This window comes from Mirounga angustirostris, unplaced genomic scaffold, assembly GCF_029215605.1.
Source record: "Mirounga angustirostris isolate CCGP_5_RB_7025 unplaced genomic scaffold, mMirAng1.0.hap1 SCAF_1, whole genome shotgun sequence".
In the NCBI taxonomy this organism is placed as follows: Eukaryota; Metazoa; Chordata; class Mammalia; order Carnivora; family Phocidae; genus Mirounga; species Mirounga angustirostris.
Window position 1 is genome coordinate 123,108,601 of NW_026991709.1, and position 24,706 is coordinate 123,133,306.

Consider the following 24,706-nt stretch of genomic DNA (forward strand, 5'->3'; position numbering starts at 1 on the left):
GTTGAGGCCCACCCACATTATGGAAAGCAATCTGCTTTACTCAATTCTAGGGATTTAAGTGTAAATCTCATCCAAAGACCCCTTCATAAAAACATGTAGAATAGTCTTCAACCAGCCAAGTTGACACATGAAATGAATTATCACAGCCTCATCCTCTTCTTGTCCTCCACATGCACAAAAGTTCTGGCTATTTCAAACTATAGGAAACTCTTCCAAAATGTCATGGTATTGCATGCCTCTGGGTTTTTACATATGCTATTCCTTCTTTATGGAATACTCTTTTCCTGCTTTTTCACCTCGTAAATTCCTGCGCATTCTTCAAGGCTCAGATTAAATATCACCTTCTCTGGAAAATTTCCCTAGGCCTACCTCTTATCTCCATCTAAGTTAGATGCCCACCCTCATTCTTTCATTATACCTTCGATCATAGAATTTATTGCTTTGAACTATAACTGTGTTTTTGTCTTTCTCTCCCTCTAAACCTGTGAGAGTTTTCACCCCACATGTATTAAAATTAGGTATTATCGATTTTTATATCTTCAGCACCTAGCACAGTGTTTGGCATGAGACAGGTGTTCAGTAAGTGTTTGTTGAATCAATGAGTGGACTATTTTTTTAATGAAGCAAATTTTGTTAAGAACAAAATTAAGTAATAATATAAACGAATTTAAATGGCTCAAATAACTCAAGTAAGGAAACTTATCCACTAAAACACTTTAAAGTCCTTAATATTTCAATAATAATAAGACATTATAGTGTGCAGTTTGGCTATTAAGAGAATTTGTTTAGAGACGATGGGCTCTGAAAGACTAAGGGTTCTAGAGGGGAGGGGGATGGGGGGATGGGTTAGCCTGGTGATGGGTATTAAGGAGGGCACGTTCTGCATGGAGCACTGGGTGTTATGCACGAACAATGAATCATGGAACACTATATCAAAAACTAATGATGTAATGTATGGTGATTAACATAACAATAAAAAAATTTTTTTAAAAAGAAAATTTGTTTATTTAGCATCTCTACCTCTGGCTCTATTTCTGCTGATAGATCTCCCATATTTCTTTCTTTTAATACTAAATTTCTCAGACTTAACTGGAGGTGTTCCTTAAGTAATGTGTATCTCCTTTTCTTAATTAAACCACTGTCAATCAAAGAGGAAGGGTGCTGGAGATACATATCTCAGCATTTCCAGGCTGAACTTAACTGCTATGTCCCTGCTTCCCAGTGCACGCCTCACAAATTGGCCAAGTCAGGTGAACCCCACCACCACAAAGTCACAGCAGTCCCTTATCAAGCTTCCCTAGGCCTGCTCAGAATAAGCTTCTGACTCAGGAGCTATCTACCACCATCAGATCTCTACATAAAAAATTATTTTTTGTTTACTCCTAGTACAAAAGCAATATATTTTTATTATAGAAAAATTCAGAAATGTGGGAAAGCAAACAAATAAAATAAAAACTATTCATAATTCTACCACCCAGAGATAACTACTGATCCTTCCAAGCCTTTTTCTATTTGTGAATATTTTTTCCAAAAATGGCATCAAACACCATATCCCAGTTTATAACTTCCCCATTCTATTTATCAATACATTGCAAATATTTTTCCATGTCACTAAATATTCTATAACATCATCTTTAATGGCTAGTTAATAAGGGCTTTGAACACAATAGGTCACTCATTAGCTTTCTGAGAGCTAAAAACACAAATGGGATGACCAGCTGCCACTGATCCTTTGTGCAGGGATAGATCCATAACCATCATGGGAAAAGCCACATATGTGAAAATGAACAGATAAAAATTTTGAAGTTTTCCCACTGAATATAAATGAAGAAATGGGTTTTGGTGGCCAGGGGAAAATTGTAAAAAAAAAAAAAAAATAGGAGATAAATCAAGACTATTCATGTTTGTCTCTTTGTTCTCCATTCAGAACATCACTTATGGAGAGAAACTAGCTGAGACTAAAAGTAAAATAAAGTGCTTCTTCATTCATATTTTGTGTGTTTATTTAGGATCGATACACTGTTTGGTTTTGAAAGGATTTGAGGCAACCATCAATTAGAGTTAAAGGAAAAATGAAACCACAGGAAATACCAAGAACAGATGCTTCCATGCACCTGGGACATACTCTTTTGGATTGTTTGGCCCTGAATATGGCTCTAGATTCTCTAATTATAATGATAGCTATATTTATTTAGCCCCATCTCTGTGCCAGGCGTGACTAAGAACTTCGTTTCCTCATTTAAAGGTAGAAAAGAACTCTGTGCAGTAGGTATTATAATCTCCATTTTACATATGAGGAAATAGGTTCTGAGAGTTTGGGTGACTTGCCAGTTAGTGAGTGACATAACCAGTTGATGGTATGGACAAAATTCAGATCCAGGTCTGCCTTCCCAAGCCCTTTCTTCTATACTACAATGCAAAGTAATCATCCATGGTAGGCAGAATAATGCCTCCCCCATACACCCCCACCAAAATATCCACATCCTAATTCCCAGAAGCGGTCAATATATTACCTTATATGACTAAGGGGAATTAAGGTTGCAAATGGAATTAAGCTTCAAATCAAATGACCTTAAAATAGGGGACTTTCCTGGATTATCTGATTGGGCCTAATGTAATCACAGGTGATTAAAAGTGGAAGACAGAGACAGAAAAGTCAGAGGAGATGTGACAACAGAAGCAAGGTCAGAGTGATGCAATGTGAGAACTCAACCTGCTGTTGCTAGTATTGAAGACAGAAGGGGATCATAAACCCAGGAAGGTGGACAGCCTCTGAAAGGCAAGGAAATGGATCCTTCCCTAGAGTCTGCAGAAAAGAATACACCCTGCCAACACTATGTGATATCTATACTGGACCTCTGACTTACAGAATTGTAACATAATACTCCTGTTGTTTTAAGCCATCAAGTTTGTGGTAATTTGTTATAGCAGCGAACAGAAAACTCATACACCATCATTCTGTGAATGTCTAAAGATCAGATTTGTATTCTTAGAAGACCCACATGCTTAGTACAAATATGGACAAAAGAACTGCCTGCATGTAAAACCATGAGTGTTCCTAGAAAATAATTTTTGATCTTCTTAAGGTCTAGAAAAATGTTGGATAAGACTACAAAGTTCAAGTGACATGGACAAGATTATTTTTGCCTAAGATAGAAACTACTTGCTGGCTTGCCTGCCCCTGAAATACTGTTTGAATGTCTGCTTTTAAGAACCACATCCTCATGGATCATCTAGAAAAAAAGTGAATTATAAAGCATCTCTTAATGGCTGAGCTAACTGGCCTGGTGAATATAGTTATTAAATATTGAATCAGAACTTTGGTTAGATGCCATCAAATAGGATTTTGGATTAATAACCAATACTGGACAATAAATTTAACCAATTCAGGAGGCAGCAGATCTGAATTTTAATTCTGTCTCCATCATTTTCTACCTGTGCATACATCACTTAGCCTTTCTAAACCTTAGTTTCTCCATCTGCAATATTGGTTGATACTACCAACTTGAAAGGGTTATTAACATGGATTTAATGAAAATACAGATCAAAAGTACATAGCAGGTGCTCAATAAATACTAGCTTGCTTTCTTCCTATTGGTCAAATACTGTGGAGATTTTGACATTAGCATAGAAGAAAGACTTCTTTTTCTCTCTGCTGTGTCTATAGCAAGAAGGTTATTATACACAGTTTATGAATTGCTAGATTAGGAATTTTTTAAAGGATAAAAAAAATCATGCATTCAAGGAAGTATGCCTGGAGGCCCAACTTGAAATCTGTTCCTCCAGCTCTTCTTATGATTTTGGAAACTTCTGATTTCTTGTATTATATCTTTCTGATTCAAAGAGGTAGAGTGATTTTTGTTATCTGTAACTAAACCTTGTCTGATACACAGATACATTAGTGTACCATGTAATATTTAAAATTGAATCCCACCAATCAAGGAACCTTTCCTGCCTACTCTGCTTGTCACAATATTATTTTAATACAGATTCTAATAAAGCATTAATATTTTGAAATTTATGGAAAAGTATTCATACAATGCTGGTCTAATGAATCAAAAACTGAAGATAATTCCTTAAGTTGCTCTTAATTCTTTTATTGATGGGATAGGATGGTGTATAACAGTAATTCATAGCAGACAATTTGCCTACATTTTGTTCCTCGTGTAGTTGTTGTTTGGGGAAAATAGCCTACAATTTATCAAGAAAACTAGAGTAGACTTTTGAAAGAATCAACCAGAATTGGTTGGCAGTCTAGGGTAATAATAACATAAGATTTCCTTAAAGATGAGTAGACAGCACTTTGAGCTCATACTGAAGAAATACATGTCAATTGTGGTAAACGAGGACTTAGGGCTGCTAATTAGAATAGAATCTGAATAATTCCTTCAAGCCATTTTCTACTGGGACCTTTTAAATTTTATGTGATTACTTAGATAGCTCTCTGGAAATGCAATTATCAAGGCAATTTGTTTTCTTATAACTCCCTTGCACACTCTGTCTACTCTCCCAAACACTTTTACTCAAATCTTCATCTAGGCCCAGCTAGCAAATTCCAGGACAAGGGACAAGTATTAAAAATCACCGAGACCTCTAATTTTTAAAGTGCTTTTTCTGAGAAGACTCAGAGCCACGGAGAATTGGGGAGCTGCCACAGTATGACTCCACCTCCTCACACATTCACGCTGGGCAGGACTTGTCAACACATCCCAAGTTTTCTGGTTTGTGCACAGCCTAAGGTGGCTCCTTTAATCTGCAATGTCCACTCCTTCAACAGACTCAGACACCATCTAAAGGGTCACGCCAAAGTCAGAATCTCCCTTGTGGCCTGTGAGTTCCATGAAGACAAGAGAGTTCTCATTCCTATTTATGTTCCTGGCACATAAAACACATTTAATAAATGTTGATAGAACAAAACAAAGCTCAGTCCTGAACTGCATTCTACAGCTGCTCCTTGAACTTTTTCCCATCATGCTATCAGTTCTCATAAGTTATGCTGTTCATTCTCCTATTTCTATTCTGATTTCACCTTTGAGATGGTCCTTAGACCGTTATCTTTGTCACTCAGCTGCAATTTTGACTCTCTGAGCTGGGGACACTGGTTCCAGATCCCTGAGGAACCCATCCTGATGTGGGCTGCCCCTGAAGTCTCTGTTGGCCCCATGCTGGCCCAGAATTGTCAGAATAAAGCAGCAAGGATTCACCTGCGACAGGGGTCAGCATCTCTGCAAATTTCTTGGGTTGAGAGAACTTTCATTTGTGTTACATCATCAAAGAATTTTCAATCTAAAAATAGGAAAGCCCTTGAACCTCATTTTTCATATCTCCTTGTCATTTGAAGCTGATCCTGAACTCTCCAGCAAGAAAGAAATAAGAAAATGGCAATAAAATCAGACTGAATGAATGGAGTGAGGGTATTTATGAAAGGGTGGCATTGAGTATTTGGAATATAAAAGACAAAAAATTATTGGTGTTACCATTTTTTCCATTCTCAAAATGTTTTGGTGGCTATACTTTGAATTCTCTTAAGAGTAATAAATACTGGGTGCCTGAGTGGCTCAGATGGTTAAGTGTCTGCCTTCGGCTCAGGTCATGATCCCAGAGTCCTGGGATCGAGTCCCGCATCAGGCTCCCTGCTCCGCGGGAAGCCTGCTTCTCTCTCTGCCTCTCTCTCTCTCTCTCTCTGTCTCTCATGAATAAATAATTATAAAAAAGAGTAATAAATATTAATATATTAGACATAGCTTTATGAAATAAGGGTTCTATCTTCATTTATTTCAAAACACTTCAAAGTCATCATCCGAATATTTACCAGAGTATTAAGACATTTTATTAAATGGTGTTAAATATGATTGCTTAATTACTTAGTACTTTTCATTTATACTAGCCAAAAGAGATTATCTTCCACGATTTTGATTTTTTGGAGTCAAAGAATACAATTTTAGTTTTTATAATGTTTTAAGTTTTTATTTAAAAATAGTTACTTAACATATAGTGTAATATTAGTTTCAGGAGTAGAATTTAGTGATTCATCACTTACATATAACACCCAGTGCCCATCACAGTAAGTGCCCTCCTTAATACCCATCGCCCATTTAGCCTATCCCCTGCCCACATCCCTTCCAGCAACCCTGTTATAATTTTAGAATGGACTTTAAATTGGCTATAAACTTGAGTTTTACCCCCATGATTTGTAGACATGATTGTAGGTGGAAACTCTTGGGTATTTACCCTGAAAATGTTATTTGGGGGGTTGCTAGGGATGAATTCTGACTTTTATGTTCACATTACCGACCAGTAAGAAACATCTCGGCTCAAAAATTAGTAGGATATGAAGTCTTTCACCCTACTCATAAGCATCTTGTTATTGAGGGAAAATAATTTACGCCAAGTCTAGAATCTGGTATTGGTGCTCTGACCCTGTTAGTCCAGCCCTTGGATAGGGTTCAATTCTGTATTGCTGTAGCAATAGCTAGCTTTCATTTCTGTAGCCATTGACTGCACCTCCTGACCCTGCTAACCATCTCACAAATTCATCTTCTTGCTTAGAAAAATCAAGGGAGGAATGTGGAAGAATAAGTCCAAATCCACCATCATCACTGTACTTTGCTGATGACAGGTCAATGAGGTAACATCCTCTGTGAGGGTCATTGCCTGCAGTGCTAATAAATGCACAACAGCACCAGAACTGCACGACAGCTCGCCCATTCCAGGCTAGAAGAGATTTGGGGCACATGGGCTGAATGATAAGCTCCTCAGCATGTTAGCTAACATAAGCTTAAAAGAGGGATACTTAGGTGAGAAAGAATCCTTATTCTGGGCTGAAAAGCAGAAGCTGCCCAAGAGGGGGTGGGTCAGGGCTGCTTTGATAGGGCTGAGCCAGGCTACAGCCTGTGGCACAGCAGGCTGGGCTGGGGATGAAGGCTGCTTAGTTGATCTAAGAAAGGCAGTGAATATCGGATGCTGAGTGGGCCAGGCTGTGAGGAGTGAGGGAGCTGGGAAGAGTTGGGCTAAGCTGGGATACAAGAGTTTAGGAGAGAGACCTGAGGATTTTGCTGGGCTATGCCAGATTGGGTTATAGGAGAGGAGAAAATTGCCGCTAAGAGACGTGGAGATGAGGTGAAGTAAGGAGACAGATTTGATGGGATGGACGTGGGGTGAGGGGAGAGGTAGGAAGGAGAAATGGGCCAGATGCACCAAACAGGAGGCTTAGCCCAAGTGTGAGCTGGAGACTCAGCTGACAGTTCTACAGCGAAAAGTTAGTGAAGGGATAGTCAGAGGTTATCAGCTGTTTTGAGAGCCGCTGGGAATCAACAGCTAGCTGTGGGAGGGACAAAGACCGAGGGGGGAAAAAAAAAGAACTAAATGAAAGCAAAAAGTGGAAAAGGGAAAGCGGTGGAAAAGGGCAAGTTGGGAAGGGAGTTATCAGTTTGGTTAGAGCTAGGCTGAACATTCTCTCCTGCCATCAGCTTGGGGGCAACTGTGCCTGTTGCTGTGTAGGCAAAATCAAGGTGAGGAGCCTGGCTCCCCTGTGCTCAATTGTGGTTGATGACTTTGGTGGACTGTAATGAACCATGCACACCAGGAAAGGAAAAAGTTAACTGAGGTTGAAAGAAAGCCTTATTTGGCCGTTTTCAAACAAGCAGGTTGATTTAGCTTGTGTGAAGGCAATGATGCCTGATTTGGAGCAAAGCAATTTATGTTGTACCATTTTAAAATCCATTCTGGCACACTGTGATGAATATGTCGGCTGGCAGCTAAGAACTTGCTGGAATGTAAGAGTCTTTCACCATTTATAATAGACACTTCCCTTTCCAGGAAAGAGCTTTTCTAATCTCTGAAGCAGTGGACCTATCAATTTGCATAAACTATGACATTCTCAGTGAACACATATTTATCATCTACCACTTACTTTCCTCCTGTCTTTTAAAAAAAGGCAGAATCAGTCAGCAGTGAATCAGCACCTTTAAAATCAGTTGTGCTGAGTGAATCCGTTAAGAGTGGCTGGGGGCCATTGTTAGAAGGGGAAGGGGCAGGAATAAAATGATCCTTTTCTATTTCCATGATCTTTTTTATATGTACATAAATAATGGTTAAGCCACCAATTAGGTTAGATGCTAATTAAATGTAATGTAAAACAGATTATAGGGCTGTTCTGATATGCTTGTTAAAGTATGATTGATTGCTTATTCCTTACCTAATTCTCATGAGAAAGGATCAAACAGCCCAGGTGAGTTCAAAGAAGCCTACCAACCCCCACCCCCAGGACTTGCACCAGTCCCTGAACAAAAAAAGGAACACCGAGGATCAATAGAGTCTACTCTCAAATCCCTGAAACGCTACATGCACCACCTGCTCACATTTACCCTGTTCTTGCTGCTGTTTATCCATGAGAAAGCCAAGCCTGAAATCCCTCTTGAGGCTAAGACTTATGGAAATGCCAAATGAATTAGATCAAAATTTTACAAATTTGGTTTCTTTTAATCATAACTGAGTTTTCATACTATAGACATCACTCAGTGAAATTACAACTCAGTCACATATACCATATACTATAATTCATTAAACTCAAATGAGAAAAAACAAGAAACGGACCAAATGTCATCTTGCTTCAAACCAAACCATAAATCATATTTTGAGTAAAACGTGACAACACCTGGTTGGTTAAGGTGCATACCTAGATTTATTAAAATCACTCCCTTAAAATTAGAGAATATACACACATATATATAATGCTACTACAAAGTTGAAGAGACTTTGCAAAGTCCCATCATTGGCAGGGACATTGTATATGAAGGACAAGCATTGTATATATAATCCATCTTATTAAGAGTTACTTTTACCAGCAACATGTATCAAAATGTTAAATGTGTGAACTCTTGACCCAGCAATGCCATTTCCAGGAGGAATATATCCCAAGGAGATCACTAGTAAAGTACATAAAGATAGCATGCAAGGATATTCATCATGGCTTTCTTCACACAATAAAAAAATTGAAAATAGCTTCATTACCCTCTAATAGGGGACTGGTAAAATGAAAACATCAATGCAATATTATGCAGTCATCCAAAAAGTTAATATATACGTAGACATGATGACATAAAAAAAACTTCATGTCACATTGTCAAGTAAAAAGAAAGGTATAAAAGAATATTCATGGTATGATTTTTTAAATATAAAACAATTTATACTGTGGATGGCAGAATTTCCGTTTTTCAGTACTTTCTTCTTATTACTTTTTGTTTCATTTTCTACCTAAGTATGTGTTTATTTCATATACTGGGGGGTGTGGCGGGGGGAAATCAAGCAATTTTCATCAGAGGGAAAAAAAAAAACATTACACTGTATTTCAGTCAGACCAGAATAGTCACCCAGGAAGCCAAATATAGCTCTTGTACGTCTGTCTGTACCTTCTGTTGGAAGCAAAACTGTGGATAAACAGTATCATGGAGCGAATTTGAATGGATGATGTCTAGAACGCAAACCAAAACAGAGGTGAAATACTACATAAACTAAGGAGGATTCCTTTATCACACTTGGTGTTTGAATTAATTCATTGTGCACGTGTGTGTTTATTACTATATTTTCATGGCTAACAAAAAAATAATGTCAATTCAAACGGCAGCAAATAATATAACTACGATTGTTTTTTCTTACATAAGTTTACCACCCCATAAATCTTTGTGTTAATGTGGGAAAATGTGACCTGAACAGATGGACCTCATGCTGTTTTCTAAAATACAAACAGATTTCTGATCTTCTGGACCAGGAAATGAAGTCAGCACTAAAACAACATACAGTATCATCCATCTCCTAGAATTTCAATTTAAGAAGCTGCTAATAAAAGCAGTATTTCCCTCTTTACAAATACAGCACAGTGATAAGTTTGTGTCTTAATGGAATGTGTTTTAGACATAGTAACAAAACACAGTGGGATATTAGTGGTGCTGGAGAAGGCAGTTGACTGAACCCTGAACCACACCAATTTCGGAGAATTCCTTCACTGTGGGTCTTGGCAGGTGGCAGCATCTGGCTCCCTCCACCCTTCATTCTCCAAGTTTCTCACAGAAGGGACATCCCTGAGGACTGCTACTCAGCCTGCTTAAATCTTCATCTCATTAGCCCAAGGGCCCCTTTTCCTTGTGCCTCTTCACAGGAGCAGTTTCACAAATAGATGCCCTTAGGCTTGAAGACCCAATAAAAAGCTCTCTGTCAAATAACTGGCAGGGTTTTTTTTTTTTTTTTCCTGCTCTACCACTTTCTAGCTGTGTGACTTAAGGCTGGGAGGAGGCTGAGGGGGCCAGCAGGACTGGGTCTGAGGAGGAGTTGGGGCCAAGGAGGTGGCCCATGAGGCCAGGGTATTAGTTATATAAAGGGAGAATGAGCTGATAATTAAATATTGAAGATAATGGAGGGCCAAATTTCTTATCATCAGAAAGGAAATTTCAAATAGAAAAAGAATGAAGACTAGAAGGAGCCTTGTGGTATTGTAGGGGAGGTGAAGATATTAAACTCATGGGTTTTAATATGAATAGATGACTAGGTATAGAAATAGATATAGATGTATGTGCATATGTGTTTGTGAGTTTCCTGGCTCTGTCTGCTAAAATGGTCTAAAAGCAATGACATCCCATTATTAATAACCACACCTAGCACCCAGATCTTGCATTGTCTACTAAAAGGAACCATGGCTCCCTGGAGAACTACTTTTGAAATGACTGAAATGGTTGGGTAAGAATAAGAGAAACAAGATAAGCCTGAAACATCTTACACCAGAAAGTACTCCAAGAATAAAATAGAGATGTCAGAAGAACACAAGAACCGGCTTGAATGGGACTTGAACAGCCAAATCTCTGACAATTTTAGCATCAAAATCAATAATGACAGTGGGTTAAAATCCAATGAATAAAACAGAAATCTACAAGTCCATGCTTATGTAAATAAATGAATTAACAAATAAATAAAAAGAGAAAACTCTTCCTTATAATAAAATACCAACTAATAAATGTAAAATAAATGTGGACCTGGAAAAATTGCCATTTGGCAATCATCATAATAATAATTTTTTCAAGCAAGAATCATAAAATAAGTGACTGAAAGTTTGTTGAAGAACAGGATGTTTACATAATCTCAAAGAATCTTCCCACAAAATGCTTATTAATTACCAAGGGAAAATTAATAACTTTACAGTGAAGAAGTTATCACCTTAACCAGATCATCAAAATTAACATCAACTGCAAATCTTTATTAATTAGATACACTGAGAACACAAAATCTCTATCATATTCCTGCCAAAATTGCATAACTTGCATCTAATCATGAAGAAACATAGACAAACCTAAAGTGAGGGACATTCTACAAAATGGCCTGAACTTTGTTTTGTTTTGTTTTAAAGATTTTATTTATTTGAGAGAAAGAGCAAGAGAGAGAGAGAGTACACCGAGCACAAGCGGGGGCGGGGCCGGGGTGGGGGAAGAAGCAATCTGCCCGCAGAGCAGGGAGCCCGACGCTGGGCTCTATCCCAGGACCCTGGGATCATGACCTGAGCTGAACAAAATGGCCTGAACTTTCAAAAATGTCAAGATTATTAAAGACAAGGAAGGAATCAGGAACTGTCACAAATTAAAGATTAAAGATACATGACAATTAATGAAACTCATAATCCTGGATTTGATTCTAGACCAGAAATAAAAAATATTTTTCCAAAGAGTAAATTATTGGAGGGGCGCCTGGGTGGCTCAGTCAGTTAAGCGTCAGACTCTTGATTTCGGCTCAGGTCATGATCTCAGTGTCTTGAGATGAAGTCCCGGCAGACTCCACGCTAAGCAGGGAGTCAGCTTGAGACTTCTCTCTTTCCCTCTGCCCTGCTATCTCTGCCCCCCCCACCACAACACACACACTCTCCCTCTCTTCTCTAAAATAAATAAATAAATTAATTAATTAATTAAATCTTTTTAAAAAGGTAAATTATTAGAACAAATGGAAAATTCTCAATAAGGTCTGTGGATTTGATGGTAGAATTTTAACGGTTAAATTCCTCATTTTCGTTATAATACTGTGGTTATACAGAAGTGTCTTGTTTTTAGGGAAAATATTTAAGTATTGAGGGTTAATTAGGAATCACATCTGCAACTTTCAGTCAGTTCAGAAAAAAAAGAGAAAGAGAATATGAATGAATGAAAAAACAAATGTTGTAAAATACTTACAAGTGGAGAAAATGGGGTGAAGGATATATGGGAGTTATCCTTCACCCAGAAGTTCCTTGGGCTACATGTGCAACTTCCTTATAAGTTTGAAATTATTTCAAAGTAAAATGTAAAAAAATAAATTGGGGATTACAGTATCTATCTCATAGATAAATAGTTGTTGGGAGAAGTACATGAGTTAATACATGTGGTATGCTTAAAACAGCTAGGTACATAGAAAATGCTAAATAAATGTTAGTAATGATGGTGGTGGTGATAGTCGTGATGTAGTCCTGAACTCACAACTCATTTGAATCAGGACAAGTTGACTCTGGGTCACTTACTTCTTTCCTCTTTTTAGATTTAATTTAGAAACTGAAATAATATTTATTTGCTTTTGAGATGCTAACAACATTTTTTTTAAAGATTTATTTATTCATTCGAGAGAGAGAGAGAGCACGAGGGGGAGGAGCAGAGGAAGAGGGAGAGAGAATCTCCAGCAAATTCTGCACTGAGCATCTGCACTGAGCATGGCGCTCCATGCGGGGCTCGATCTCACAACCCTAAGATCATGACCTGAGCTGAAACCAAGAGTAGGATGCTTAACTGATTGCACCACCCTAGTGCCCCGAGGTGCTAACAACATTATTAAACTTGTTTATTGCATTTAAGTACATAGTGTTCATGCAGAATAATATTTTACAAATTGGTGTCCTCAAGCAAAAAACATGTTAGTAATATTTTTTAAGTAATCAAGATCAAGTTTTTGAAAAGTCATTTTCACCCTTCACTAATTTAGGCATTATTGTGATAATGAGAATATATATCTTTATATATCTACATATACAATGTATACATTAATGTATATATTTAATATAGGGTAACCATATACAATACTATAATAATATACATAGAAGTAAAGACCATGAGACTTGAAAAAGATTTGGGGAGTCATCTACTCCAATTCCTTTGCAGGTACATCTTTCTCCACTTATGACGGTGTTACATCCTGATAAACCCATCATAATTTGAAAATATGGTAAGTCAAAAATGCACTTAATACACCTAACCTACAGAACATCATAGCTTAGCCTAGCCTACCTTAAATGTCCCTGCATTAGCCTACAGTTGAGCAAAATCATCTAACACAAAATCTATTTTATAATCAAGTATTGAATATCTCATGTAATTTATTGAATACTGTACTGAAAGTGAAAAACAGAAGAGTTGTAAGTATCAGTTGTTCACTTTCATGATCATGTGGCTGACTGGGAGCTGTGACTCGCTGCTGCTGCCCAGCATCACCAGAGAGAACCATACCACATATTGCTAGCCCGGGAAAAGATCAAAATTCGAATTGGAAGTATGGTTTCTAATGAATGCATATAGCTTTGCACCATCAGACAGTTGAAAAAATAATAAGTCAAATCTGTATATCCTCTACAGCATCCCCAACGGATAGCACCGAATCTGTTTGAACACCTACAATGACAGGAAGCTCACTCCCTTTCAAGGCAGCCACCTGAGAGTCATTCTAATTGTTAGAAAATTATTTTTTTTTAAAGATTTTATTTATTTTTTGACAGAGAGAGACACAGCGAGAGAAGGAACACAAGCAGGGGGAGTGGGAGAGGGAGAAGCAGGCTTCCCACGGAGTGGGGAGCCCGATGTGGGGCTAGATCCCAGGACCCTGGGATCATGACCTGAGCCGAAGGCAGACGCTTAACAACTGAGCCACCCAGGCGCCTCTAGAAAATTATTTTTTAACATTGTGTCAGAATCTTTCTCCATATAATTTCCAGAGGCTGTTCCTATGTATTTCCTCTGGGGTCACTAATTAATTCCCTCTTCCACATGACAACGTTTCAATATCAGAACTATTTCCTACCTTCTACATTGCAGGTCCCCCATTATAAGTTTTTTTCTTCTCCAAACTGAAAACCTTCTCTTTTTTTCAATTATTCCATGTGTAATCGTGGTTTTCCATCTTTTCACCATCTTAAACACTCTTCTCTGAACATACACCAGGTTTTATAATCTCTCCTATTCTAGAGATTGTTTCTATGGGAGCAGCCTAGATCACAGCATCTATTCTGGAAGCTTCATGCATCCACATTTATTCCTTCATTCAGTCAATATTAACTGAGTGCCCATGATGTGGAAGGCACTATCTAAGACATTATGAGAGATAAGATTAAGAAGACATAAGCTTTCTCTTAAAAAATGTACATGTTCAGGGCACCTGGGTAGCACAGTCGGTTAAGTGTCCGACTCTCAGTTTCGGCTCAGGTCATGATCTCAGGGTTGTGAGATCGAGCCCCATGTCGGGCTCTGCACTCAGCCCAGAGTCTGCTTAAGACTCTCTCTCTCCCTCCACTCCTCCCCCCACGCATGTACACATGCTCTCTCTCTCAAATAATAAATAAATAAATAAATAATTTTTAAAAAATAAAAAAATAAATAATGTACATGTTCATTTGGGAGAAATAATATATGGTTACAAGTGCCACAAAACAGACACAACAAGTTCTATATACATAAAAGGAAGGAAATTATACAATTAAATATGTATTTGCTTTAACATCAGAGTACTAAAGAACAAAGCTACAGTCATGACAATGCCAGACTGGGCCTATTTTGTTTGTGGATAGTATGAGAATTGGTAAAAAACAGAAGGTTGGGATTTAAACTATATTAAAAGAGAAAATTCCAAATTAGGAGAATTATACAGATTCAGAAGACAGAGAGTTTATATAGTCCATTTACCACTGAAAGCTCTGACAATAGAATGAATAATCATTTGTCCAGAGTGATTTACATGCAATTCTAGAAAGGCAAAATAAACAAACTAGACTATTATACACTAGGCTTATACCAAGTGCTTTACATGTAATGTTTTACTTAATCCCACAACAACCCTAACAAGGTAGGCACTAATATTATTCGCTCTTAAAATAAGAATTCATGGGATGCCTGGGTGGCTCAGTCGGTTAAGCGTCTGCCTTCGGTTTAGGTCATGATCCCCGGGTCCTGGGATCGAGCCCTGCATTGGGCTCTTTGCTCAGTGGGAAGCCTGCTTCTCCCTCTCCCTCTGCCTGCCGCTCCTCCTGCTTGTGCTCGCTCGCTCGCTCTCTCTCTCTGACAAATAAATAAATAAAATCTTAAAAAAAAATTCAGTGAAACTCAGCCAGGTACAGTGACTTGCCCAAGCTTACAAGGGTGCTAAACATGGCAGCCAGGCTTCAAATCCAAACCCTCAGCCTCCAGCCCAACTTGAGGCCATCAACTACCCCACAAAGAAATCTCTGGCAAATCTCCAAACACATCCTCACAATGTTCCTAGTGACTTATTTGGAGAAGCCTCTCACTGAACAATCTGTTTCTCCTTTGGCTTTAAGAACACTTTCTACAGGATTCTGTTATAGTCCTTGACATATGGTATCACTCTGAGTTGTATACGTAACACTAACCCCTGAAAAAGTGTTACATTCCAAGAACAGAGATATGTCCTTATCTTTTTCTCCGTGTCCCCAGGTCCTAGGGGCAATACCGGACTCAACAAACGCTACAAGTCCTCTGGCATAGCTGGCCTGCTTTGGAGAAAATCACCCTCTTAACCAGAGACCACTAATTCTGGGTCTAATTGGTTGTGGTGCTGAGCTCTGGTTATCACATTTCTGCAACCTGACTCTCTCTTCTATCTCCTAACCTTAAATTTAAGGGAATCCAAGAAATAATTTGAGTATCTGGCTTTGGTTCACCACTAGCTTCAGCAGCCTTATTCACCATTGGGATTCTCAACCCTATTTAGAGCAATGGCTCAGCCAGAGTTACAGAGAGACCAGGGCGAAATAAATGGGAAATTACCTAATATTTCTACTTTCCTTCATCAAGTTCTTAAAGTCAAAGTCAGAGTTCAGTAAAGCTGCTGCTATTTTGGGTCTTAAATAAAAGGAAAAAGATACCAAATGATTTTGATACAGTCAGGAAATGATTAAATGAACTTTAGTAAAGATAGGCATATGAATTGAGTTCCTATATAACTATCAAATAGTGTTAAGTGCACATAAAGTGCTACATATGCCTACTGGTCACATATAATTCTATTACAGCAATGACTATAAGAGAAAGAGTGAATAAACAATTTAACCTGTGGTAATGTCATATAAGCCAAAATTTTAAAATTACATATGTATATTAAAATTTATAGGGCAAAATAAAGTTTTAGTCCACAGAAGAAAAAAAAACTCTGTGACCTCAGCTCATCTTTGACATTTCCTAAAAAGTAGAAGGCTATTTCCTGTGTCTAGACTAGAAGGCAGATGGATGAAAAGTGAGAAAGGAGAGATACTGGAGTGATTATCATTCTCCTACCCACACCCAAAACAGTGACCAGCAGACACTGACTGTTGGTGTAACACTTTAGTTACTTGGAGAATCATTGCTAAGTGCAGAATGGCAGCAAAAAATATGTGTGGTGATAACAAGGGTACTTTGCCTGATTCTACAATCAAAATTATTCAGGAGGAATATGAAATAAGAAGGAAGATATAGTAGTGGCCCACAACATCCTGGAACTGTGATTTATCAGAGTGTTTAAGAAATATCATCCATAGTGCAGGTGGCCTTAGCAAGGAAAATGAAATAAAACTCTCCTCACCAATGAAATGTTTAAAAGTGCTCAGAAAAAAAAAAGGCCTGGTTAATGCCAACATCTTTTTCCTCACCAACAAATTCTAATGCCAAACTGGAAAATTATATTTCTACTCAGGTCACCAGGAGGCAAAAACTCTTCAAGCATCTAATAATTGGGGGGGGGGGGGTGAGAGGGGTGTCTAATCCTCATGATAACCAGACTGTCAGATTGCTAGATAAGTCAAAAACTGCTGAGATCAGCTAGGAAGTCTGAAGCATGGATAGCAACGCTATCCAAGTTAAAAGGTAATTGGGGGATTCAGCTATCCATTTGAATTAAAAATATTGTGAAAATTAACTTTACAAGCTCCCATTAAACTTATATTTAATAAGTGGATTATTTACATCTTCACATATTCTCATTAATTTTGTCTTTGAAAAGACTCTAATTTATGTTAAAGTATGAAAAAAAGGTATGATTAATCAGTCAATCTCCCTTCCAATCTCCCAAATACTATTTTATCTTGTGACTGAATTTACTAACTCCCATTTCTAATAGGTAAAACAAAAATGTTAGACATATTAATTAAATGAAACCAGGGTGATCATTGCCCCTCTTCAGTTCCTTCGGCCCCTCTACTTACAACTACCCACCCCCTGCTGGAGCTGATTGATAGATCTACCAACACAAATAGACAAAACCTATTAGATCCTATTAGAAGCAGAATTGGTGACTATCGAAATACAATATGGTTCTAAGTTCTACTCCTTAGTAAATTTAATTGTGCTCTCTCACTAGAGAATATTTTTATAATCTTGTGATGGGGAACTAGGGTATTGTTCTAAATGTAATATCAAGGTGAAAAATCACAAAGATGGACAGATTTGTCTCCATGAAAATTTAAATCTTCTGTGCAGAAAAAAGAAACCGTAAAAAAATTTGTGACTAAAAACAATAGCAACAAAGGGTCAATAGCTTTCATATAAAATGGACTCTTAAAAACTCAAAAAAAATTGGGCAAAGGCCATGAATAGGTAATTCACAAAAAAAGAAATATAAATAACCAACAGACATATGGAAAGATGCACAATTTCTATAAAAATCACAGAAACAAGGGCACCTGGGTGGCTCAGATGGTTAAGCGCCTGCTTTCGGCTCAGGTCATGATCCCAGGGTCCTGGGATCAAGTCCCGCATCGGGCTCCCTGCTCAGCAGGGAGCCTGCTCCTCCCTCTGCCTCTGCCTCTCTCTCTCCCTCTCCCTGTCTCTCATGAATAAATAAATAAAATCTTTAAAAAAAATCACAGAAACAAGAGTGAGATATCTGTTTTGCCCCTTAAGTGAGGAAAATGGAAAAGTTTGATTATCTCTAGCATGAATGAAGAATCATGCGCTATTTTCTGCAGGGAAAAATTTTACAGGAATTTTGGAGAACACACAACATGTACCAAAATGCAAAGTGTGCATTCTCCCTAATCTACCAATTTCGTTTAGGACTTTATTCTAAGGAAATAATACCATTACACAGAGGTATATTAAAAGAATGTTCAATACAGCATTGTTTTTATTATTAAAAAGTTGTAAAGAATCTGTACTTAAGTGGGATGTTGATTAATTCAATACTTCCATGTGTCAGATGGGAAGATAGTTATGTCTTCTGTGGAAAAAATAACAGAAAAATAGATACAATATGATTCTATTTATGATACACCAAATTTAAGATGCACAATTTTTCACATTTCTAAACTTAAAATGTATCTTACAATTGACAACATCTTACATTCAATGAAATGTGTCTTTATTTATGAATTTAATAATCTGGAAGGTTTTTTTAAAAGATTGTATTTATTTGAGAGAGAGAGAAAGAGAATGCGTGTGCGTGAGGGGTGAGGGGGCAGAGGAAGAGGGAGAAGCAGACTCCCTGATGAGCAGAAAACCCCAGGCAGGGCTTGATCCCAGAACCTAGAGATCATGACCTGAGCTAAGGGCAGATGCTTAACTAACTGAGCCACCCAGGTGCCCCAATAATCTAAAGGTGTTTATTCCAAACTAATATTCATGGTTACCTGTGGAGAATAGCCTACTAGAGGGCTTTATTTTCTACTCTGGTATTGATCCCAATTTTTTTATAATCAGCTATATTTTAGAATTTATTATATAAAAACAATAAAATTATTCCCATTTGGCTGTTCTAAAATGTTTTTAAAACCCAGAAAGAAAATAATATAGGATAGCTCATCAATACCCCAATAACCATTCTTTTATTTTTGTGGAAAAAGTTACTTTGATCCATAATGGATACAAAAAAGTAGTATGTGGGTTTTTTTGTTCTCTTTAAGGTATTTGACCAACCTTATGTGTGCACATTCTTATGAACTTCAATGACATGAATTCCTAATTTGGCTAAAAAGTGGACTTTTGTCATATTTTCTCTATACAAAAAAATACTCTACAAAAAGAATAGCTCCTTTTTAAAAAGATTACATACTAACTAGTTTAAAAATACTACAGACTCTACAGCATTTTAAGAAAAAACACATTCATTAAGTATTTAGAAATTAAATATATCATGTTAAAAGGTTCAAACTGAGGGCGCCTGGGTGGCTCAGTTGGTTAAGCGACTGCCTTCGGCTCAGGTCATGATCCCGGGGTCCTGGGATCGAGTCCCGCGTCGGGCTCTCCGCTCTGCAGGGAGCCTGCTTCTCCCTCTCCCACTCCCCCTGCTTGTGTTCCCTCTCTCGCTGAGTCTCTCTGTCAAATAAATAATAAAAATAAAAAAAAATCTTTAAAAAAAAAAAAGGTTCAAACTGAGTAATGTGTTACCTCTCATAGAGGACGAGCCTCTGTAAATCTGAGTTAAAAATAAATAACTACTTCTTACAACACGATCTTCAATGGAATGTTACATCTAGCAATGAATTTACTAAAAAAGGAAGATGGGAGTATAACCTAGAGTTTAAAAAATAATCTTTTATAAAACCATAAAATATGGTAGATTATCTTTCAATAGAGAGGGGTGAAATACTGAAATAAATGCCAGAAACTAAAGAAAAAAATACATATATATATTTGACTACATAAAAATTGAAATTTTCTATACAGCATAAAATACCATAAAGTTTAAAAATAAAAAAAATCAAGAAAAAATTGCAACATATGTAACGAAGTCCTTACTATACAAAGAGCTCCTACAAATAAGAAACAATATAAGCACACCAAGAGAAAATAAGGCTGGAAACTCACAAAAGAAGAGATAAGTATGACCAATATATATATGAAAACATGTTCTTTTTTGCCTATCCAATTGGAAAATACTTTTAAAAGACTGATAGAATCTAATAACCTAATTTTGGTGATAGTATAAGGACATTGACATTCTAATTCAGTATTTATAGTGGTATATATTGGTACACATTTTCTGTAGCACAATCTGGAAATAGTGTTCTTCCAATAAATATTTCATTAATACTTATGTTTAAAATGTACCTACCCATTGAACTGACAATTTCACTTCTAGGAATTTGTTCTAAGAATACAATGAAACAAGTGCACAAATGTTTGTTCAAATATGTTATTTGCAGAATTGTCTGTAATAGCAAAAAACTGGAAATACATAAATGTTCATTATTATGGTATTGTTTAAATAAATTATGTTCTATCCATGTAATGCAATATTATGCAACCCTTAATAATGACATTAATGATAAATTATATAATGCAAATGCAAGATCAATCCACTTAAAATGCATGTATGTTCCCCTAAAAGAAAATCTATTTACAATGGTTTTCTCTGGTTTTATGCATTCCTCTATTACCTAAATTTCTTACGATGAGCATACACTTTATGAGAGAAAAGCCATAGATATTAATGTTTTGAAAAATACATATGTAATCTTTAAGGAGTCCACAAACCATATACCACCAGTATATTTGAAACTACCGGCATTATGATATATCTTAGTCATATTTTCTTCAGATTATAACTTTCTATAAGATTGTTATCTACATATTGTTCTCTTTAAATTTTTCATTAATTCTTTCTGTTTAAACTTCCTTCCTTTATACATATTAAAATATGTATAAACACTTAATTGCTCAGCATAATACCAAACACTTTAATCCACAGGTTCTGTGGCTTTGGAACAGATGATTGTGAAAATGAATGGTTCTGAAGAGTTCAGAAAAACCAGAGGTGTCCAAAAAAAAAAAGATGAATTACAAATAAGTTCTGGAAAAAAGTGTAACTTTTAGCACATGATGGTGTTGAAAACGGATGAGTGTATTTACATGTAAATTATATTTGTGTGCATATACACATACATGTATCCTAGATGTATACATGAGAGTTTATGTTTCTCACCGTGAGTACTTGCATGTAGGTAATCAAACCTATTATATATATGCTTTATTTGCACCCCCAAGGGGAGCTACATTTTCCTTCACCTTATCTTCAGTAAACTAGCACCTAACCCATCTACAAAGGTTTTCAGTGTCTGGCAGGCTCTATTCTGGCACCTGCTTTGGAGATGGGCCATTTTTGGCAAAGGTTCAGGGCAGAAGGGCAAGGCAGGCCCCAGCCGGGGAAGTGAACCTACGAAGGCGCTTTAGGCACTTACTTCAGCACCAAGGACACGGGCAACCCCAATCAAAATCATTTCAGGCGGAATTGCCCTCGGAAACTGCCTCTCTCATGCCGCCCCCAACCGTCTCCACCCAGTGCTATCTCCGGACCCTCAGTCGTTACTCGGACGCAATCTTTCCATCTCGCTCTTCGCCAAGCCCGGCGAAAGAATGGACGGAGATGCAGGGCCCCACTCGCCCCAACACGAGTCTCCTTCCAGCTGGTCCGCGCGACCCTTCCATCCCCTTCCTCCTCCCATAAGAGTCCAAAGGGGAGCACACAGTGTAGAAACTCTTCAGCGCCCAGAGACCGGTCAGGGAGAGTTCCTGTTTCCCTCCCCAGGCCTGGGGAAGCTGAGTGCACTTGCCCTGCGCCTCTAGCCAACACACCTGGCAATAATCGGCCCTTCCACCACTACTCCTTGCCCCCGGCTTTCGTCGAGGAAAAATTTCTACAAAGCATTTATTCTCCATGAAAATCTCAACCCATATAGACGGGCGTACAAGAGTCATAGACATAAGAAAGAAAAATACTAACTCTCGGCTGTTTCTAAAACCAGCAATTTTTAAAGTTTGGATTTGAAACCGTTCTCATGACGCTGCAGGGATTCACCCTTGTTTGGGTGGGCTCCTGGGCCAGAGGAAAGCAACAACCCTAGCCTTTATCATGGAGGCTGGGGAAAGGCCTATAGGTGCTATGGTGGCAGAAAACGGGGGCGCAGGGGCCCTAGTTGATGCTAACCCTGCTGACCCAGTGTCCCGGTTCTCCAGGAAAGCAGTGCAGGGAACTGCGGGGACCGCGGCCCTTCTGACGTCCAACAGAGCCCCCTACGAAGGTTTGTGAAGGGGGCGGGGTGCTTCGCCCCGGGCCCCCACCCAACCCCAAAAGAGGGGCTCTGCCCCTTAGGTGCCACGGCTAAAAGTGGCTATGTGGGGTTCGGGGTCGGCTCTCACTCCTTTCGGGTGGGGCGGCCCGACAGGCAGCGACAAGGTGCCAGTCTGCCGCTGCCGCCTGACTCCGGGGCCCGGTTACCTGTGTGTCACGGCGAGGAAGGTGCGCGCGGCGCTCCGCGGCAGGGAATGCCCGCTACCGCGCGCCTAGTCCAGCCTCTACCGCGACTGCGGCCGCCGTGCGCTTCGCCAGGAAAAACGCGGCCAGGGCTGCTGAGGCCGCCAGGCGGGGCGTGGAGGGGGCGCAGCGGGTGCGGACACTGCGCCTGCGCTCTCTGCTGCCCGCCCCCCAGCGCTGCCCCGGCCAGCGTCGAAGACGGCCAGGGACGCCCAGGATTTGTGCCTGAGCCGAGCGACTTCCCCCTACCCGCGCGATGGGAGGGTCTAACGCTCCAGGAAACTGCCTGCCCCGGACCCCTTTAGCCTACGCCCTTTGGAGACAGCAGGATTGAAGCAATTGATTGTCAGCCAGGGTGACGTGGTCTTCTGGAAGGGGGCAGGGAGGCAGCTTCAGTCCATTTCAAGCGGTCTGTTCGTGTTTAAAAGTCGCAAGTCGATGCCTCGATATTTAAAAATATGTCTTGCGTCCGTAAATCGTGGCTGGGGAAGGGCTTTGGGCATCCCCAAGTCCACCTGACATTTTACCGAGGAAATCTCTGACGGAGGGGTCTTGACATTGCAGAGCTGGTTCCTGGACTCAGGTTTATATACCGCAATCCCCTACTGAATGAATATAGTCTCTTGGAAACAGAACTGGTCATAAAAGCAATGGTCTAGATAGGTCAAGAGGACAGGCAGGGAGGCTGTTACTTCCCTAGGCCAGGTAAGAAAGAGCGAGGCCTGAACCAAGGTGCTAGCTGTGGGAAAAGATAGAATGTGACTGCTGGTTTTTCTTCTGTCTCTCCAGATCCACTCTCCACCTTGCTCTGACTCAGGGCTGACCTTTATGGACTACATTAGTTGTTCTATGACTTTCACTTGGTTTTGGCCAATGGGAGGCATCTGCAGGAGATCGCAAGGCAGGATAGTATTCAGGACCTCCCCCTGTGTCCACCCAGGGCCAGCTCTGTTAGCAGTGGCTATATTCTTTATCTGGAAGCCATTACTCCAATCCTGCGGTCCTCTCCTATAGTTCTCTCTGGTTCTGTACCACTCACACTGCCCTTGCCCCCTCAGGAATGGGGCTGGTAATGGCTCACAGAAGTTTCCTTTAACCCTTCCCACTTCTTTTAAAAAGTACCTTCCTTAAATTCTCCTCAACCACCCCCTGGGTGTACCATGACATCTTTTCCGTACCATCTTTTTCCTACCATTCCAGGACACTATAATAGATTTTACTTCACTGTGGTTGGGAAAATTCATGAGAAAACAAAACAAAAAATGTGAAAGAAAAATGGGGCTTTTAAAAGGTGAGATGTCTCCCAAAGTCATCTTGACAGTTCCCTGGGCTCTAGGCAGCCAATCATACAAGGTGGTCTCCCCGATGGGTTCCCCAGTGTGAGTGACAGTTTGAATAGACTCAAGAAAGGAATTCAGACCCCTTGTAACCAGTGTGTTCACAAAGGAGCTAGAGATCATCTGAGTGTCCAGCATAATAGAACTTTTGGATGCCTCTTGATGTAAAGAGACAATCTAGATCTTTATGGAGCAAGTGCTGGTGCTTTCCCAACTGCAGCTGGGCTGCTTTTGAATGAGTCAATATTCTTAGGACACTTAAAAGAGCCCTAGGCACAGTGTCTGAAAAATGTGTTTATGAAGGAGTTGCTGAGTGAAGCAGTTGTCGATGAGAGTCTCTGGCTGTTTCTGTAGAAAACCCAAAGAATATTCCCAAAGCGGCAGGGGGGGAGGGGGGTATATAAATGGCAATAGAGTAACCCTAGCACTCCATATCAGCTTGGACCTAACCATTACTCTGGCTTGTAAAAACAATCAGATTGGTTTAACTAGTTTCTTTCCCCACTCCCCTTCAAAAACCAAACAGACAAAGCAAAACAAGGCACTATTGTAGCAAAACTTAACCAAAGGGAACCCTAGGAGTAGCTGTTTGCAAACAGAATTAACATTCAAGCAAACACACTATTTGTACTGAATACAAATGACACCAGAACAGAAAATTTAACATGTATTTTCAGTCTTTCACCCTTTTGAAGAGAAAGGCTCCTTTGTTGTTCAGAAAACAGCCTGGGCATTAATTGCACTGATCTAGATAAGGAAAAGAGGTACAGAAGCAGAGGAGCCTCAGAAGGCTACAAAACTCAGCCAGATTTTATGTTTCTCTCGGAAGAAGGGGTTGGGGGAAGAGAGCCAGAAAAGTT

The 24,706-nt window shown here is 39.1% G+C and overlaps 1 protein-coding gene across 3 annotated transcripts in view; it reads right to left on the reverse strand.

Annotated features, from left to right (window-relative positions):
* The window catches only part of SLC35G2 (solute carrier family 35 member G2), a 39,586-nt gene extending 16,882 nt beyond the window's left edge, over nucleotides 1–22,704 (reverse strand). Inside the window, exons 1-2 of one of the 3 annotated variants that reach the window (XM_054504403.2) lie at nucleotides 22,474–22,704; nucleotides 18,416–18,477 (exon numbers count right to left, since the gene is read on the reverse strand). The gene's annotated coding sequence lies outside the window, so the exon portion shown is untranslated. The remainder of the gene's footprint in view (nucleotides 1–18,415; nucleotides 18,478–22,473) is intronic. The other 2 variants (XM_045903716.3, XM_045903714.3) reach the window with 2 other exon arrangements.
* Between the last annotated feature and the right edge of the window lie 2,002 nt (nucleotides 22,705–24,706).